The sequence below is a fragment of the Cinclus cinclus genome, chromosome 2 (assembly GCF_963662255.1).
Source record: "Cinclus cinclus chromosome 2, bCinCin1.1, whole genome shotgun sequence".
NCBI classification, from domain to species: domain Eukaryota; kingdom Metazoa; phylum Chordata; class Aves; order Passeriformes; family Cinclidae; genus Cinclus; species Cinclus cinclus.
Genome location: NC_085047.1, coordinates 25,046,094 through 25,065,931, shown reverse-complemented (window position 1 = coordinate 25,065,931; position 19,838 = coordinate 25,046,094).

The window sequence follows — 19,838 nt, the reverse complement described above, 5'->3', positions numbered from 1 at the left end:
CCACAGCTTGCTGCTGCAAGGCCAGGCATTCATATGAGGAGTCACTTAAAAAGGCTTTTATTTTCTTTGAAGACATATCCATTCTCCCAGCCCGGCCACTGTGCTTTGCGATCAGGTGGAGGCAGCTTTAAATTTTTGCTTTCATTTAAGTAGGAGCTAACTTACGTTTGGAAATGAAAGTTAAAGCATCTCAGCCATCTGCAAAGTGGAGGAAGAGGCAGTGGGTTTCTTTAACTTTTTAAATCTCTACGATCCTTTTTCACACCAACAGGCAGCAAAAATTATTTTTCAGAGGTCCTATTAGTAATAATACGTAGCATTAATGATCTAATTTTTTAGGTTTAATTATTTATCTTAGTTTCTAAGATATACCTGTTGGGTAAGTTCGGTTGCATTTATACTTTCATCCTCAGCTGAGGAGTTTAGAAATAAAAACTTGTAGACTTGAGTGAAGCAAAATCACATTTTTTCGACCTCCAGACAGCACAACTTTCTCTTTAGTGTTTCATTAGGAATTAAGTGGAGCAGTGTGACTTTCTATATGCCGTAGTAAAGGCAAGGACACTTAAGGGTGGCTGGTAAATAAAAAGAGAAAAGAAAATAAAAAAAAAGGAGTTACATTTTCGTATTCTGTCACTGTCTATACTTTTATCATGTTTGTTTATCACCCTTTCTTATTTTTTAGTTTTACCTGAACATTTCACAGTGGAGACAAATAAATTGTTCAGTTTTCTTAGTTAAGAATTTCATTGTTATGCTAATACGTATTTTATTTCCTGTTGGAATTAAATAAGTGTTAATACAGTTAGTTGGGTTTTTTTAACAGAGCAGCTAAAAATGTCCTTTGCCTGCCTCTCCATTGGCTAGTTTCCAGAAATTCAGTAGTCCTCTGTCATCTCATAGAGACAAGAGCTAAACTTTTTATATAATTAAACCATTTTCAGAAAAAAAAAAAAATTCTGGTTTCTTGTATAAACTGTAAGCACCGTAAAAAAATCAGATATCCATTTTCTGCCTTCTCCAGCCTGCCCGCAAGTAGATTTTGTCTAAACAAAATAGCCTTGTAGTCAGCTGTGACAAACATTTGTGTATTACTTAGATGTTTTCTCCTTCAGTACCTTAAATATGCCTCCTTCATTATTCAGTACCACAAATATACCTTCTCATTTGCCTCCTTCAGAACCTTAAATATGTTTGTAGGTGCTTGCCCACCGTTTCATTTCTTAAGGCAAGCTTTTTGCAGTTTTTTTTTTATAACTCAAAGTTTGAGTATAAAAAATATTTCAATCTTTTTGTGATTACATTTCTTACAGAATGCTGAAATTTTTGTACTGTGCGTCTGTTTAGGCACATGGAGAAAGACAAGACTGAGATCATCTAAGTCATGAAACTGAGGGTGAATAATCCATACTTTGTTCTTTCACCATTTTTACAATTTATACTCAGATGCAAGTAATAAACCAAAAAGAAGGGGAAAAAACAACCTAGTTAGCTTTTATTTTTAAAGTGATTAATGAAAAGCAAAGTTCAAATGAGGCCGCAAATCCTGGTGGTGTACAATGGGTTGATTTATTTTGTAAATAGACCATGGATAATTAACCATAAAACAAAACTTATTTTTCTTTTTTTCCCCCCTTTTTTTAATTGCATAATGACACTGGTTTCTTTCAGTTGTTGTGAGTTGCACAGAGGGATAACGACTTATTCTCAACTGGTTGCAACTGGTTATAGCCAAGAAAAGAAAAATCCCAGTGCAAAGACAGGAAAAAGGCTATTAAAACCGTACTGCACTTGCAGTTTCATAGTAAGGCATTTACTAATGGCTACAGACTGGGAAAAGCAAGAGTAGATATTTACATACTCTCTGATGGAGTTTGCTGTGTTATCCCATGTCTTGGCTCAAAACTCACAAGAAAAAGACAGCTCCTGCAGCTGGCCTTGTAGTCCACAATTTTGTATTGACTTCTAAATAGAATTATATATGCTTTGCTGCAAGTTTCCATTATGTGTCTTACTACTCTGACACTGAGGGAAGAGTCTTCAGGTTATCATAGTCTGACTTGCTGCCAAGTCCTCTTGTGAGCCAGAGAGTGATGCTAGTTGTTCAGATATGTGATGTGAGAAAACTGTCTGCCCAACATCCTCAAAATTTGTCTCTTCATAATCCACAGTCATCTGTGGAAGGGATCTCTGATGCCCAAGAAGGAGAAGGTCCAATTTGTTGTGAAAGTACATTCACTACTAATTAAAACTACCAGCTGGGATTATAGCCCTGGAGACTGTAAATAAAGTAGAGCATGAGATGTTCAGATGATAATATGGCCACTTTTGTCATGGTTTGTATTAGCTGCCAGTACTTACATTTTCTCATCTCATGCCAATTGGTTAGAGTAGAGCAGGATCGTGTAGGTGACAGTCAATATGGAATAGATTGGAGCTGACACATAGCAGCTGACTGTGTGGATACCTTAGCTTGCTCTCACATGCCACCAGTGTCTTAAAATGCTTTTGACTGCCTATGTAAGACCTGCAATTCACACAAAGCTAGAATCTGTGTTCATGTGGCCTGTTGGTGCAGCTGTGCTATGTTTCACAGATGGTGACTCTGAGGGACTTGCGAAAAGCTGTCCTCACTCCAAACAATAGCCTGGGTAGGGAGAGGTAGAGTAGAAGTGATTATCACCGGTATTGTTTTAGCTGTATTGACTCAACTTGTTACGGCAACGTTACAAACTGGTGTTTGAAAGGGTTCTCTATCAGACACTGATCTGTGAGCATGAAGTTTCTTCTGTGAATTTGGAGAATTTCTTTGTCAGAATGAACTGCAAGATTGAGGAGAGGAGAAGCAGATTGTTAACATCAAACCATGACCTCTACCTACTTGATTTTAATGCAGATAACTGGGAATAAGGATTCGATGCTTTTAGTCTAGACCCCAGTTACAAGGCAGGATCTTAGATCAGCACTTTAAACCCATAACTAGAGAAATTATGAGCTCCTGCTTCGTTACTGACCCTGGTAACTACAACACATGGGCTGCCACTTGTAATCTGCTTTTAGGTCAGAGTCAAGTTAAAATAGCACTTAGTTTGAGCAAGAGGCTTTTGTTGTGGGTGGGAGTCATGCTGGGGCCAACATTAGCGTTGTACTTACAAACTACATTGCAGTGAAGATAAGACCCCAAAAATAAATTAACTCTCCAAGTCTCAATACCATCTTTGGCTTCTCTACAGGTCCTCTTGGGAGGGAAGCCAGCCAAGGTCCACTGTGGTAGTGTTAAAAGGATGAGCCTGGCCCATAGCTTCCCCCTTGAAAATTCTTTTTGTGCTTCTGGGAAGTGTGGCAATGTATGGAATCTGCTACATACTGTTTATGGGTTAGAACTTGATTTTATTGACTAACACAGTCCTTGTATCTTGTGACAATCTTTTTCTGTGCTTTGCATCATGCCAAAGAGACAGGGGAGTGGTGTTGGCATGTCTTTGTATGAATAGGTCTGTCGTTAAATATTTGAAATAGAAACATCTGAAATAGATCTTGCCTGAGAAGAACAATGGGATAACTAGAGAAAGCCAGTTTTCTCCAAAATTGCTTCTGGGGCTGGGAGTTTTAAGCAAACAGAATGGGAAAAAAAGAAAAAAAAAAAACGAGAAAAAGAAAAAAAAAAGAACAAAGAGAGCAGGTTAGTGCATGGGCTTAAAACAACAAACCCAGGGAGGCGTGAAGGGAGACACAAGGAAACTTAAAAGAAAAGAGTGGAGGGATGCTTGGCAGAGGGAGGAGTTCTCTTGTTTGTTTGTTTGTTTGTTTTAATAACTAAGACCAGCTAAGGGAGAGGCAAGCTGCTGGTAAAAGGATTTAAAGTCCTTGGTTCAGAAGAGGCACTGTTTTGTAAAGGGAACCTTTTTCACTTGATGTGGATCTAAGCCCAAGGACTACTGACTGCTAGTGATGAGGATGCTGAGGCATAGACATGCATTTGGGTATTTCTGCTTTTCTCTGATCTCTAAATCTGTATTTTTATTTTTGTGCAGGGTGAGGATTCAGTCATCTTCCTCAGGCAGTTCCTCTGAAATCTTTCTGTTAAGAAGGGGTTACAGGCAGCCTTTGCTGCAGGCACACACGAGATGAAGGGTAGGGTTTTCAACTCTTTTCAGGTTGTGGAAAGTGTCAGCAGATGGGTCCAGTAGCAGAAAACAAATTCAACAGCCTGCTTCCTGCTTGATGTGCGGCAGGAAAAGCTCTGTTAAAAGTAATTGTAGTTCAGGCTTTTGAATAAGCCTTTGTATTTGCCTCCTGTACTAATAACCTGGTGGTGAGGATATGCAAGCCAAACTCCTTTTATTTTAGCCACTCTTATCTCCTCCTAAGTACCTCTTCCCAAATCTAATACCTAAAAAACTCCACAAGCAAGGTAGTCCCAACAATCTTCCCCAAGATTTTGCCCATTTCAGCCGTGGCAAGTTTGGCATCTGATGTTGTAGCAGGCAGGTTCAAGTTCTGGTTAAAAATGCTTTTGTGGGGGACTAAGCAGTACAGTTGTTTGAATATTTCTTCTCCAAGCACTGCATTCAGAAATTCACTTTATAAGAAACTAAATTCTTTTGGTTTTTACTGAGATTCTGACCATGTTACAAAAAGCCCCTCACCAAAAGGCATGGGAGACAACCCCTCCCCAGTAAGGATCCCAGTGCTGAAACAGCCAGGGATGATTGGGAAAGATGTGCTGCTGTGTTTAAAAACCTAACTGTGCTTCAGCTCTCCTTCTTGTCTTCTTAAATGAACAGTTTCATGCGTTGGCACTCCTGCTGCTACCTGATCTGCCCTCAGTTGTTTGCTGTTTAGGCGAAGATTTGTCTTAGAGTTTCAGTCAAGCTTCACATGATTTCATGGTATTCTGCATTTTAGTAATCTGCAGATGTATGAGCAGTGATCAAGAACTTTCTTAGCAAAGTGAAGCAAACACTTAAAGGAATTTTAGATGTTAAATATATTATTAATCACAACTGCTCTTATATTTTTCTACCGGTTAAGTTTAAGGTTAAAGGGCAGAGCAGGACTATTTTGTGACTCTCAGTCTGCTGCTTTATCCTACTCGGAACTGGTTCTGATAACCTCCCCAAATGGCAGCAGTAATGAATGGTACTTGACCCAATGAGATATGTGTTAGTTGTTACATAACCAGCTGTCTGAAAAACTGCCTTTCATACACTGGTAAGCTCAGCCAGTTCTTGGACAAGAATAGCATATTAGTTGTATTGTTGATAATTAAATTGTCACTGATATATTGGTAGTATTGCCGAGGTATCACAAGCTTCTGAGGCTCACTAAAGTGTGCTGAAGGTTGGGACTAGAAGTATTGAAAAATACATACTGGTATTCTCTTTGTGTGGAAATACTGGTTCATTAAAAAAAGAGAAAAAATGCTTCCAGGATTCTTATTTGGTTATTCTATTCATATTTCCAGATAAAGCTTTTTGGCATTTATGGAACAGAAATGCTTTTGTTTCAAATTTTTATTTAAAAAATGTATTTTATGTTCTAATATAAAATTAAAATCAAAACTGAGAGTAGCAATCAAAACAAAATTATTTTGTCAAAACAACATTCAATTGATTGAAATAATTTTTTATTTTTTGTTTCATGGGTAACTTTGCAATGCAGTGTTTAATTCAACTGTGAAACAAAAGCAAATTTCAACGTCTAGCTATCTTGTGCAGAAAAAATACTGGGTTGTGTTTGGGCTCTTCTAGGTGGTTCTTAAAGGAGTGCTTCATCAGAATTCTACTGAATCTTTTTAATAATTAAAAAAAAAATAAAAAGTGTGAGGACCCGACAGGACAAGAGGAAGGAGGTTTTAAGCTGTGCCAGGGAGGTTCAAGTTGGACCTCAGGAATATTTTTTTCATTGAAAAGGTTTTAAAGCATTGCAATGGGCTACCCATGGAAGTGGTAGAGACACCCTGGAAGCACTCAAGAAACAACTGGATGTGATATTTAATGCTCTGGTTTAGTTGGTGTTCAGTCAAAGATTGTATTCAAATGATCTTGGAGGTCTTTTCTCACCTAAGTAATTCTACGACCTTTAGACTCTGCTGAAATCTTCTTGTATTGATGTTATTACGGGACTTTATATCTCTGTAACACTTGATGAGAATCCATCTCTCTAATAGTATGTAGATCTCCCCTGTTTCTGCTCAGCAGATTGGGAAGCCTTTGATACTGTTTCAGCTCTCCTGACTTCCATCTCTGTGAGCTGGTTATGAATCAAATTCTGAGTGCCCATCTGACTCCAGATGCTTGCAAAGGGAGCAAACAGTTGAAGGTAATGATAGTGTGAGTGTAAAGCCTATACAGTTAATATCAGTGTATTCACTTTGTTACTTCCTAGAATTGATTTAAAAGGGACCTTCCTTTAGAAGGGCACATTCTGGTTATTGCTTTGCATCTTTCCTTGTCATTTATAGTTCCTATAAAACATTATCTCTTTTTCTTCCTCTTGTAGAAACTGTATACCTAAATAGTGAAATACCTCTGGCATCAGTCTTGTCAAGGACTACAATATGGTAGATGCCTTGGAGACATTTTACTTTATAGATTACTGCTTCATCTAAGTTTAAACTCTTCAGGATTGGCCTAAATCTGTTTCAGTGAGAGCATTCTACAAAAAAAAAAAAACATTAATACAAGGGGGGGTATGTTAGACAAACCCAGCAAGGATGAAGATTAAAAGCACAGAACATAGTTAAAAATTATTCTCTTGCTGGAAAATGTAAAGCGTCTGACCTTGTCTGAACAGCATGATGTTCCTTGTTTTTTGAAGGACTGAACTACTTAACCCCCTCATGATACTTGGTTATTCAGGTCTGTCTGCCTTGATCTTGGATAGATACAACGATCTTGTGTTCCTTGAGAATATCAGCACTTCAACTTCTCTAAGTTTGGAATAGAACAGTGAATGTCTGGTCACCTGTTCAATGGAAGTTGTGGTTCTGCAAACTTTGGAGTTCTTACTCCCATTGGAGGTAAACAGAAGGTGACAAAGTAATACCAATTGAAATTTTTTTCCATTAATTTTACCACTTAACCTATTGTTTCTGTTTTTCAAACCAGAAAAGTGGCATTTTGTGATACAGAAAAGCTGCTTTAAGTAAATATATGTTGGGGCAATAATGCAATAGTGTTGTTGGTTCAGTATTTCTCTGTAAACAGTTCTGTGACAAGACAGACAGAAGGGTATGCTTTGTCCAACAGCTGTCTCCTGTATTCACTAGCAGTTTTTTAATGATTAAGCATGTAACCTACTATATCAGTATAAATTTAGTCATAAGAGGACTGATTTAATTAATTTTAAAAAATCCGAGGAATATATTTTGCACCAGTCTTGGACATAAAAGGTTGGGATATTGATGTATTTAGGCCTTAAAAAGTACAAAAATAAAAGCTCCTCCCACCTTGGAGCTCAGTAAATAAATAAATAAATAAAACTGTTTATGTTGTGGACACACAATATTTCCTGCATGCTGGTGGAGCAGAGAACATCACAAAGATAATAATATAAGCAGTAAAATAGCCCAAGCACACAGAAAGCATCTGTAGGTCTTGCCTAGCTGGCTATACTGGGATGGTTGTTTTTAGCTTACCATGCCGTTAATGCTTTGCAAACATATATGTGCATGCTGAGGGCTGGTCAGGAGCTGAACTGTGTTTATAATCATTCTATTCAATTGCTGCATTGTGCCTGGATGCCCACAGATATGTAAGAGCAAAGGAAAGGTACTCAAGAAACTATGAGACCATGTAGGAGCTGATCTACCAGACCTAGTCATAGTAGAATGTAATGGGCCATAAACAGGGTGTAAAGAAACATTTGGAAAGATGCTTGGAAAAGTTCTGGCATGTAACTTATGAAGTGTTTGTTAGCTGATGTCCCCACGCTTCTTGTAGAAAACAGATGAAGTTCCCTTGAAAAGTATATTGAGCCTCATCTAAGCTCCCTCCTTGACTTTAGGAGGCTGGGGATCAAGTTCATGATGGAAATTCTCAATTCACACTGCTGGATGCAGTCAGAACCCATGACTCTTGTTCAAGCTATTGTAGCCTGGGCTGCCTTCAACCCCAGATCAGCACTGGCAGTACAGCTGTCCTGGCTGCAAATACAGAAGTTAGGAAATGTTGATGTTAACTTTGGTTTTAAGCATTACTTGATGGAATCACCTCTGGGAGTATGAGTTTGGGGAACCCTGTGATCTCCTGATCCTTTTGTTCAGTTTTTCCTTGTAGAGGTAAACGGGCCATTTTGCTGCAAAATGGCAACTGTTAGCATAATTCCAAAAGGGTTCCTAATAGGAGGATTTTAGCAATGCAGGTAATGAAGCCCCACTAAGAAGGCAAGCTACCTTTCAAGAATCAACAGTCCTCAGGTCAAGAAGCCAGAGACTTTCGCAGAAGTTAACTCGGGCAGAAGAAATTAATTTATCCCACTGGCTTTGAAAAAGCTATTAGGAGTACACATCCACAGAATTGTCTTCCTGACAGTCTGCATTTAGGTTAGTTCTGGATTCCCTTTTCAGACTCAACTGTTTAACAGATATGGCAGCAGCTTCAGAAATCACTGAGTTCTGTCTCAGGCATGACAAATTTCACAGTATATTCTTTAATTCCTATTTCTATAGCAGTTTGTAAAGCATCTTCACTTATGGGTTTTTAATATTCAGTGAGAAATAAATTTGGAAATAGGGTCCTTCAGGTAAGGACCCTATTGCGAAAGTGCGTAAGAAGTCCTTTGGTCATTGCATTGTACAAGAACTATAGATTTTTGCAACTGAAACTTCTGAAAGACTTGTATAAATATGAGATTGCTGTATTTATGGAAAAATATTGATATTATCTTTCTGTTATGTGAGGCATTTAAGAAATCCTGAAATATCTTTAAAGATGAAACAATGGGAAGCTGCTTACCTCATGACATAATAGGGTAAAATAAGGTCACCAAAAAAGTCGTGGTTGCAGCTCCAGCAACAGAACTGTATGAGTTATTTGTAAGAAATAATTTATTTGCAAAAAACAGCTTTTCTTGTCCCATCAAATATACACAAGTTGATCAGCCTCTTTGATTCAGGAATTGCTGGAATTTATTCAACGACTGCTTTCAAAACTTATGTTCTATGGACTCTCTGTAAAGGGAGGTGAAACAAGGATGGCTGTGGTTTTAATACTATTTGCAAAAGCCTATTCTGTAGTTTTCCTCTCTGGCATCCATCTTATAAATTTGCATTACATGATGCCAGGCATTTAGGAGTCTATAGTTTTGATGAAAGGAGGTAACAAGTTCAGCTTTCATACTAGAGTTAATGTTCATACAGTGTCAGTTAATGTTTAGCAGATAGGAGGCTTCACACAGGTTTCTGAATCCTCACACATCCTTCATATAAAATTTATTTTATTAATCTTATGACTGAAGTGGTAAACAATCAATGGAAAAAGGAAGTCATGTTGTTGTATGGATGAAGTGAGGAATGGGGTGTGATTATTTCATGAGCGCACTGATTCAGCATCTCAGGGTGAAGCTAGATGCTTCTTTTCACTGCATGTAAGGGCAGAAACATGTCATAAGTAGTTGCTGGTGTGCTGCATTCATGAAAGAAGTGCAGCATTCACTTTACAGCCACCAGAGACTAATGGAAAGACAGAGAGCTGCAGACATCTGTTACTGTGTTTGCTTACCTACCCCTGTTCCTGGTGGTTTTGAAGTAGGATTTGAAAAGTGCATGTGACAGTCATTGTTTCTGACCATACTTTACAACAAACTATTCACTTTAAAGAGTCAAAATTTGGACCCGCATTATTTAGCCAGCAGTACATACAGGGCACTATGAGTGAAAATTTAGTTCCTAGTTTCTTGCCTATTATTTAGTATATATCTGATTTGAAATCTATTTTCTGCATACCCTTATGTGCATATTCATTGTCACATATGCTTCTTGCCATTATGGGGCAGATCCCATAGATTTTCTGAGTCATTAGTACATAGAGCCAGTCATAAAAAAAAAGCTTATTTGCCTGAGCCGTTACAGTTTTTTCTCACAGTTCTGCCTGTGGCGCCTGTCGCTAGCAGTCAAATAAGGACAATTTTACCATTCTCTCCTGCTGCTCTAATTTTTTTTTTCAGTGCCAGTACATGTATTTGTTATTCTTTATAAGTCCCTTTGAAGTTGGGAATCCAAGGGGAATCTAAAACGGACCAGATGTTTCTGCTGCTGGAGACACAGAAGACAGCAAGGATTAAGTTTAACTGAAACTTAGTTCTCTGCAAAACCCCATTACAGTGAGAATTCTTCCTCAGTTAGTTTTATTTATTATTTATATTTGCACTTGCCATCCTGGGTAGGTGATACCTCAAGTCATCTGGCCCAGGAGAAAAATGGATGATTTATCCAAGTAAATAGTGTAGCAGCAGCTGCCTGCATTGATTTCCCTTATGGGGTTTCAGTTCCATTACACTGCATATTTCCCACCCACACTCTTTATACAGTGTTTCATGATGAGGAAAAACATTCCCATCTCTGTAACTTCAGAGAACAGATATGTGGAACCATCCAGGGAGAGGGCAGTGCAACTCCTGTGTATGTGGGGAGGGGGTGACATATTTAAGAAGGTACTGACCAGAAAATAGCATGAGATTTTTAACTCCTTCTCCTGCCATGGCTGAAAGATGAGAGAAAGGAATAAAAGCTGACATGGGAGACTGGGTATGAGAAAAAAAGGGTTGTGGCTAACCTCCTCAAAGTGAGGGCAGCAGTCATGTTTCAGGTGGGAAAGGACAGGAAGAAATGTTTTTGTTTACTCTTGAGTTCAAGTGAGATGCTTTTGAGGCTGCAAGACAAGAATGAATTAGAAAAAAAGACAAGAAATATGTGTAGTCCTCTGCAGTATCTATCTCCAAATTAATCCTGCTTCTGCAATCATGAGAAATAACCCACAAGAGAAAGGAGTGCATATTCAGGCCTCACAGAAGTCCAAATGGGAAGGTAGAAACAAAACAAGACTTTGGTCTCTCTTTACCTTGGGCATAGCTTAAGATAAAGTTTGGATCTACTTTCAGATTTTAAACATCTCAGATTTCTGGCGTACAGGTTACCAAGTTATCTCATCTGAGTTTTTGGGACTGCCTGTCCCTGTTCCTGTCTGTCACACCCACCCATAGCTGTTGAGCATGATGATACCATTCACTGATATCGGAAAGAACTGAAATTATTTGTTTTCTACAGAATGGATCTATTCTGTATGGAGGAGAGGAAATAACTCAGTGTAGTGCCCCTGCTGAAGGAAAACCAAGCAGAACTTACCAGCTAAACATGTCTGGCAGAGGACAGTTGGCTGGTCAGCAGAGAAGAGCCACAGCACAGGCTGTCTTCTGCTCACCCATAACATTGTCTTTGTTCTGGGAAAGAAGACCAAAGACAATTGTACTCCTCTTGTCTGCTGCTCACAGGTTTGGATTGCAAATCTGTAGGAAGACAGACTTTATCTGTTTCATATCTGAGCTGGTTTGGTTTTTTTGAAGTCCAGCTTTCTTTTGTGTTGCTAAGTCTAGGTAGATCTCTGGCAGATAGTGTTCTCCCTTTCTCCTCTGCTGTAGGATTCCAGCAGCTCTTCCTGATTTTTCTCTGTATGGATTCCCTTGATTGTTTCACATGAAATCCCTCTGTTTCTCAAGTCTTTATGTCACAGCCACCGTAATTGAGAAATAGCATCAGATTCTGCCTAAGTTACTCTTCTAATTGGCAAGATGAATTGCTAATACCTTCGCTGAGGCGCTATCCTCTATCATTAGCTGTTGGAGTTGCTGCCTACTATTGCAAGGCTCTGCATACCACCCTAATTTGTTTTTAAACAGGAAAATGAAAAGCCTGGTAACTGTATTGAGCCTCCCAATAAACACCAGGTAAAATGCATGCGCTGTAACAAGCTCTCTTCAGAACAGCAAAAGAGAGTGGAGGAAATTATTTGCTAGTATCTATACTTACTTAAAGCTGCTTTTCTGATTTCAAAATATGAAAAGAAATGAGGTCCTGGAAACACTGGGTGATTTGGGATGTTCTGTAAGGTTTTGAGGAAAGATTAAAAAAAAAAGTAATCACACATTTTTCATTTTATATTTTTAGGACCTGAATTTCCCAGCTTTGTATTAAAGCTAAACAGGTTAAAATCAGAGAATTTTGGACTTATTACTTTATTTTTTTGTCAAGGCATCAAGGCAGATGATATGAAAAGCATTTATATTGGTCTCTCTGCTGACAGAGCTTAACCTAATCATCCAGGACTTGGAACTGGGTGCTTCGATAAAAGCATTCTGAGAGATTTTTCCATTCAAAACACCAGGAGAAGTTTTTTAATTGACAACATCAAAAATTAGTATCCTGCCAGGACTACATTTCTTTGAACCTTATTACTCAGAACAAAACATTAATATGTTCTCATTCTGAGCATGAGAGTTTTCAATAATTTTTTCCTTAATTAAACTAAAGATGAAGTCAAATGGTTTACCACAGAATTTTGAGAGTGAAATGAGGAAAAGCCCATGTGGGATGCACTGACTCTGGCTGATCTGTAGGGTCCCACCAAAGCTACTCTCTCACTCCCCTCCTCCCCTGGACAGGGGAGAGAAAATATTACTCTTGGGTCACAATAAGGACAGGGAGAAATCACTCAAAAATTACCACCATGGGCAAAACAAACTCAGCTTGGGGAAAATGAATATAATTTAGTACAAGTCAAATCAAAGTACAATAATGAGAGATAAAACCCAATCTTAAAAACATCTTCTCCCCACCCCTCCTTTTTTCTTGAGTTTCTCTTCACTCTTGATTTTCTCTAACCACTCCCTGCAGTGACACAGGGGGATGGGGAATGCAGGCTGAGGTCAGATCATCAAAGTTGTCTCTGCCAATCCTTCCTGCTTAGGGGGAGGAATCCTCACACTCTTTCCCTACTCCAGCATGGGCACCTCCACATGGGAGACAGCCCTCCATGAACTTCTCCAACATGAGTCCTTCCCACAGGCTACAGTTCTTTACAAACTGTTCCAGCATGGGTCCCTTCCACAGGGTGCAGTCCCTTCAGAAACTGTCTGCTCCAGTATGGATCTCCCACGGGGTCATGAGTCCTGCCAGCAAACCTGCTTCAGAATAGGCTTCTCTGTCCCTGGAGTCACAGGTTACACCAAGAGTCTGCTCCAGCATGGGCTTCTCAAGGGGATGTAGTCTTCTTCAGGAACCCACTTGCACTGCTGTGTTGTCTTTCATGGGCTGCAGGTGGATGTTTGCTCCACCATGGACCTCGATGGGCTGTAGGGGCACATTCTGATTCACCACGGTCTGCACCAGGGGCTGCAGGGGAATCGCTGCTCCAATGCTTGGAGCACCTCATTCTCCTCCTTCTCCACTGACCTTGATGCCTGCAAAGTTGTCTCTCACGTATTTTAACTCCTTTCTACTGCTGCTGTTCCACAGTTTTTTAGCCCCCTTTTCAAGCACATTGTCCCAGAGGATCTGTCAAGTCACTGGTGGGCTCAGCCTTGGCCATTGATGAGTTCGTCTGGCCCTGAATCTCTTGGATGTAGGGAAAGCTTCTGGCAGATTCTCAAAGCCATCCCTATAGCCCCCTTGCTACCAAAGCCTTCCCATGCAAATCCAAGATCTGTAACAGTTATTTCTTTCCTACTTTAAGCACTTGATTCTCTTCTGGTGATTGCTCTGTTCTCATGTTTTTGATGGATAATATGCTAGATATTTTGAAATTTACAGACTTACCTCTGTCTTTGAAGTGAAGAAATCTCAGCTTGCTAAATTAAACTGTGATTCTGAGTTCCCCTTAATCGTGACCACCTTGACATACAGAAAAGACAGTATTCCCCTTTGTTCAATTTTAGTCTGAACTTCATCCTGTAACCCAGCTGTGGTGGGGAAAACTGAAAGACTGAAGCCAACAGATAAGAAGTTTGAGAATACTGAAACTCAGTACTGTGCAGCCCCAACCTGCAGTTTTTTATTTTTGTATGTGTGTGTTCTTGAGACATTGCATTTGAAATTTATACAGGAAGCTAAGCTTAGCTGGAAGAGTGTAACTTGTAAACATTTTCCCGTGTATGTTTTGACAGAATGGTATGGAGGGCAGGGCTGTGGATTTAAAAAATATTTTTATACTTTCATAACACAATCCATAGTCCATTTTAGATTAAATAGTTCTGATTAAACAAAGATACTCAGATGTGCCATGGAAGTTAGCAAATAGTGAAACAGGTTCCTCAGTATTGTGGCACCAACACTCCAACCCGACCAAGGGGGAGGTTACACCCTACTTTGTTAGGTCTGTTTGTGATGTTTTTCCAGCTGCCCTAAAGTGTCTTGAAAGATAATTTAGTGTCATTTACAGTTGTCTTCTTCCATATAGGAGCACTGCAGGCAAGAGTGTGCAGTGAAAAGGGCCAATTCTGCCAACAGCAGATGCCAAAGACATAGCTTACCTATTGTCAGTAACATACTGACTTATACAGTCCAACAGGAATCTCCCTTTTATCTGACAGTTTTCAATAGTAGAGTATATAGGCAATGAGTCCAAACCAACAGGGAGCCAGAGGGTAGATTGCACATCTGACTGTGAGAGTCATCATCGGGCCAAGTACTCCATCAGGCCAGTTGGAAAAGTGTCTTGTTAGTGAGAGGTAGAGCTGGATTTATGTTATGCCCAGCCTACTCAATTAGAGAGGGAGGATTAGATAGCCCATAATATAGCTGTGATACTCTTGAGCACCGATGGGTTGCAAGTCCTTCTGCTGTGCTCAGAGTAGCACATGTGTGAATAGGGTAAGGACTTGGATGTAGCCCCAAACTGTCTGAGTTATTCCAAAAACGTAGCATAGACCTCTGTGGAGCACACTCTCCTCCAATTTGCATTCGTGTTCTGCTGGTCTTGGAAAACATTATGCCTCCTGTTCTCAGTGTTCCTCTTTCCCTTGTGGTTTAACAGCTGCCTTGCAGTTGTGGTCCTTAGATCTACCTTTCTTAGATCTCCAGTTTGCCCCATGGCCCCTTTCATCTTCCTTTCCCAGGGCCCTGGACAGATTCTGAGCTCCCTGCTAGCTTGCTATTGCTTTGTATCTGCCCTCAGACTGCAGGTGCTGGTGTTCTGACAGTCTACCCAAATCCTTCATTGCTCGGAGAAAATAATAACTCTCATTCAGCTGCTTTCTTAGCATTTATTGTGACATCCAAAAACAAATGCAAACTCATTTCTAGAATCATTATTCTCTTTGAAGAACAACGGATTGTCAGGGGAGACATTTTTTGTGTGGATTCACTTAGAAGTTCTGTCCCCCAGTGTGGTTCTCCAGCTGCCCCTGTCATATCCTGCGTTGTTGTTTATCCAACTTTTAATAATTTCCTTTTCATGCTAGAAAGGGCCACATAATTTTCTCTCTGTATGTGCATGTATTTGTATCTACTTCATGTTTTTTCATTTCTTTCAATTCATAACATATAAAACATATAGGAAAAGGCATTCATTGCACTAAATGCATTTATTATTTATGTATGGTTTCTATTTCTTGGCCTAAATTTCATGGACTGCCTAAAGATTTTGTGCACCTCCATTTTGTCATTAAGGTATTTCTTAATTGCTTCACATCATGACTAATATTTGGAAGAGACACAATGATTTATGAATAGGGTACACCTGCTTCTGTGTAGAAACAAATGGAGGGAACCCTTATTGAGGTTACTACAAGAGGCAGAGACTATGAACATTGCTCTGTGTAATGAAAAGAAAGAATATAATTTCATATATTTCCGACCACATTGCTTCCCACACTGAGCATCAGCTATTTATTTATGTTTTCTGGATCAACAAAGCTACTTTGAGATACCAGTGTAACACTTGAGTGGCTTTGGTTAAATTATTTTAGTTTCAACTCATCTCTGTTTCTGATGGGAGATCAGGCCTGGTCTGGAACCACCTAGAGGTGGTAGCTCAATTTGCTCTGTTAACATAAGCTTTCACCTATAAATGTTGAGATCAGTACAAGGCTTGCCTTTACAGGAGCATGCACAGATATGAGGATGGAAAAGTTCTCAGAGAAACTGTCATTCAGATTCTCTGGGTAGAGTAGGAATGTTTTATTCCGCTTCCAATAGCAATGGCACTTTACCTTGCAGCAAAAGGAACAGAAGGAAGCAGCAGACAGAATGTCCCTCCAGTCATTACTTTGGTTTGGACAGTTTAAGCATTGGATAGCATTAAAAATAAATAAAAAATATTACTTGCAAGTAATCAGGTACAACATCACTGGTTGTGGCAGGGGACCAGGAATAAAAAAAGGGGAAAATCAGTAGAAAACATTAGAAAGTACCACCCTTGTCCTGCTGGAGTGAGCAGGACTTTTTTGGCATCTTTTTTTTTAAATCCTGTGTTCTCTAAAAATATCCCCAAACCACGTAACATGTATTTAAGAGGAAAACTGAACACTGTACCAACCTTGAAACCCCTCAGCCCTGGGCTGTCCCATTCTTTGGCACCACTTTCTCGTAGGACCTGGAGAAGCAGCATGTTCTGCCTCCCAGGGACTGTGGGATGGAGGCACTGGACATCAACAGCAGTTCAGGCACAATGGTAGCAATGGCCTTCCAATGAGGTTAGATAGATACCAAGATTGGGTTGATCTGAAGGTGGAAATTGTGAATCTAAGGTGAAGATGGTTCCTCATACTGGGATCTGTTGTGTGAGCGCCAGATCTCTGCCTAGCTGTGAGTTACTGCACAGCTTTACTTTCTGTGTTTTACTTAAAATTTAACCCAAATTGTTTGTAGTGTAATAGTGATTTTTCTTTCTTGCATTAACACAAGTGTAGACTATGTATTGGATTTATAAAATAATGATTTTACAGGCATGAAGCACATCCATCTGTGTTACATAAACATAGATATATTTTAGTTTATTTTTCCTTTCCTTCCCATGTTTATGCTGCACAAAGAACTTATTAAACGAGATACAATTATGGTGTTGTTGGCTTTAATCTGCAGAAGATTCTAAAACCTTTTCTCACATTATAACATTTAATTGCTGCTTTGATGGCGAAGAGGAATTCTGTGGCTGTGAGCAGAGGAATATGAAAGGTATAGTGGCTTTCCTGTGAGAGGAATATGAGAATATTCACTGACAGAGGAACTATGAGGAACAATTATCCCAAGCTGTGTCTCTGACAATGCTGTCAGATTTTCCACTTCCATGAGCACAGGTGGGCATGTGGTGCCAGGGTGAGAAATTCCGCAGTGGCTGGAGGCAGAATGCATTGGGTGCTGGCCTGGCTGGCAGTGTTGGAAGTCAGGAGTTGTAGCTGGAAAGAAAAGAAGTATGACTTTCTACAGCTTTGAGACAGTAAGGGAAAAAGAAGCCCCAAACAGCCAGTTTGGAATGTAAGGAAAGAGTCTTTGAAAGATGCCCCTTTCCAGACTTCTGTGTCTCAGAGGCTGAGTTTGATCTTGAGATTCAGGTTCTTAAAATACCTGTACTGTGTACTGTCTTCTAAGGCATCTGCCCCTCTACCTCCAACTAAAGATTTGTTCTTGTGCAAATTTGCAGCTTACTTTTATTTTTCTGTATCACTGGTACTTCCTTCACCTAGGATTTTTGTGTTTTGGGTTTGTTGTGGTGTTTGGGGTTTTTTAGGGGGAAGGATGGTGTGTTTTGGGGTTTTTTTGTTGTTTTGTTGGGTTTTTTTGTGTGTGTTTTGTTTTTTTGTTGTTGTTGTTGTTGTTGAGTTTTTTTTTGTTTATTTGTTTTGTTTTGGGGGTTTTCGTTTGCTTGTTTTTTTATGGTTGGTTGGTTGGTTGGTTTTTTGTAATGTAAGTATTTGCCCAATATTACGTAACTGAATGTGGAAGATCTGAAGGATAAAGAAGTGGTGCAGGTCTTACCCTCTTACCCTGCTGGGCACTGAAGTCTGAGGTCTGTTTGGATGCAGTTTCAACCCCACCTGGTTTTGTTGGGATCAGTCAAGGATATTGTTTCTCTCACTTATACCAGACTTCAAGATGATCAAATTGGTTGCATCTAGAGAGGCAAGGAATTGAAGAAGTTCTGAACAAGTAAGAGAGGAGACAACAAATTCCTCATTTTCTACTGCTCCTAGTGCTCCAAGTGCTCTAAGGGATTGTTTCTCTGGTACATATCCTGTTTTATATGTTGCTCGAAATTGAAAACTGGATCACCATATGTTACACTTTCTGTTTTGAGCATTACATGCTGTTCTTCATAACTTCTAGGATTTCTGGTTAAGAATGGTTACCAAATACTTGAGTTTGATAATCTTTGGGACTCGTATCTAAAAGATTACCTTCTTAAATTATCATATAGATTGCTTGCTATGTCAGATTGCCTTGACTTTTAGCTACTGCTTTATCTTAGTGTTTAGAAGGAATGGTCTCTTTTCTCATTCTTTGTATGAGTTGTTTCATAGAGCTGTTCCCTGGCCTACCTTTTTAATGTTTTCTAATTTCTCTGTTGAAAACTTGGAAATGGTGGATAATTCCCTAATCAGGCAAACATCTGAAATAATGGATCCCAAAATGTAGGCTGTTAATTATTTTTCAGTGCAACAGCAATGTAATGTGTGACAATGGAGTTTTTTGGTAACAAGTTAAATAATTTTGGACATACTGAAGACTAGAATGATTAGCACTTAAATAACACCATGCTTCTGAGGATAGAAAAGCAATTCATAGCATTTAATGAAGGAGGCCTTCCTTCCATGCCCAAAGGATGTACTCCACTGTCTCTATCTCTACGTGCAGGGAAGAGAGGAAACTGGTTCAGAGAGCAGTGAGGGACAAGGCAAAGTTATAATTAGTGGTTGTACTGTAATGATAGTCAAACATAGACCAAAAGACTCCGTTTTAGTCCTTTGCATGAACCCTGGAGGGACTCATTCCCAGCAGGGCATTTCTGCAGCAGCTACTGCCTTACTGGGCTTGACACAACCTGAAAGAATGGTGGCTGGGGAAAAAAGCCGTTCTGCAGGTTCATGCCATGGCTAAAGAGGGAAGGGAGAATATAAACACTTTGTAAAAACATGAGTGGATTGCTGGTTATGGACACGAAGGTTGGAGGACTGCAAGAAGAAGGAAGAAAGTAAATGAGCTGGTGTGTATCTGAGGGGGAGAATTAGTGCATGTGTGAGCCCAAGAATGGGCAAAGGAGAGAGAGGTGTGGAATACAATCATATTTGCTTTCAGCGACTCAAACACAAAAACTCATTTGGGTTCCTGTGTAATCAGCACTGAAAACCCAAGTATTTTGCTGCTAGTTCTCAGCTCTGAAAAACCAAGTTTTCTACCTGTGTTTTGCAACACCTTTGAACTGGACGTGTAATCAATATCACCATGTTGTGGCCTTCCAGGATTATTTCAGGGTAATTGCTGACTTGAATTTTTTAGCCTTTATGTGGAAAGGGTTGAGGCCATTGTCTCATGGTTGCTCAGGTTAATTGTTTTAGCAGTTTAATAGTATCATATTTTGAATATCTTCTCTGTGTGCTCAGCCTGTCCACGAGAGAAGGATATCAGAACCCAGAGTCATTCTTAAATTCCTTTATAAATAGCTACAGCTGATTTGCTGTGACATTTTTCCTTGGTAATTACAGTAAATATGAACTTTAAGTTGTATCAAGTCTTAATGTGTTGGGTTTTTCTTTTTCCTTTGGCTTCAGCAGTACTTTCAAATCTATGAATTTAGGATTTGTTTCTAAATTTTAAGGAGAAACCTCCCTAATTATAGAAATACAGG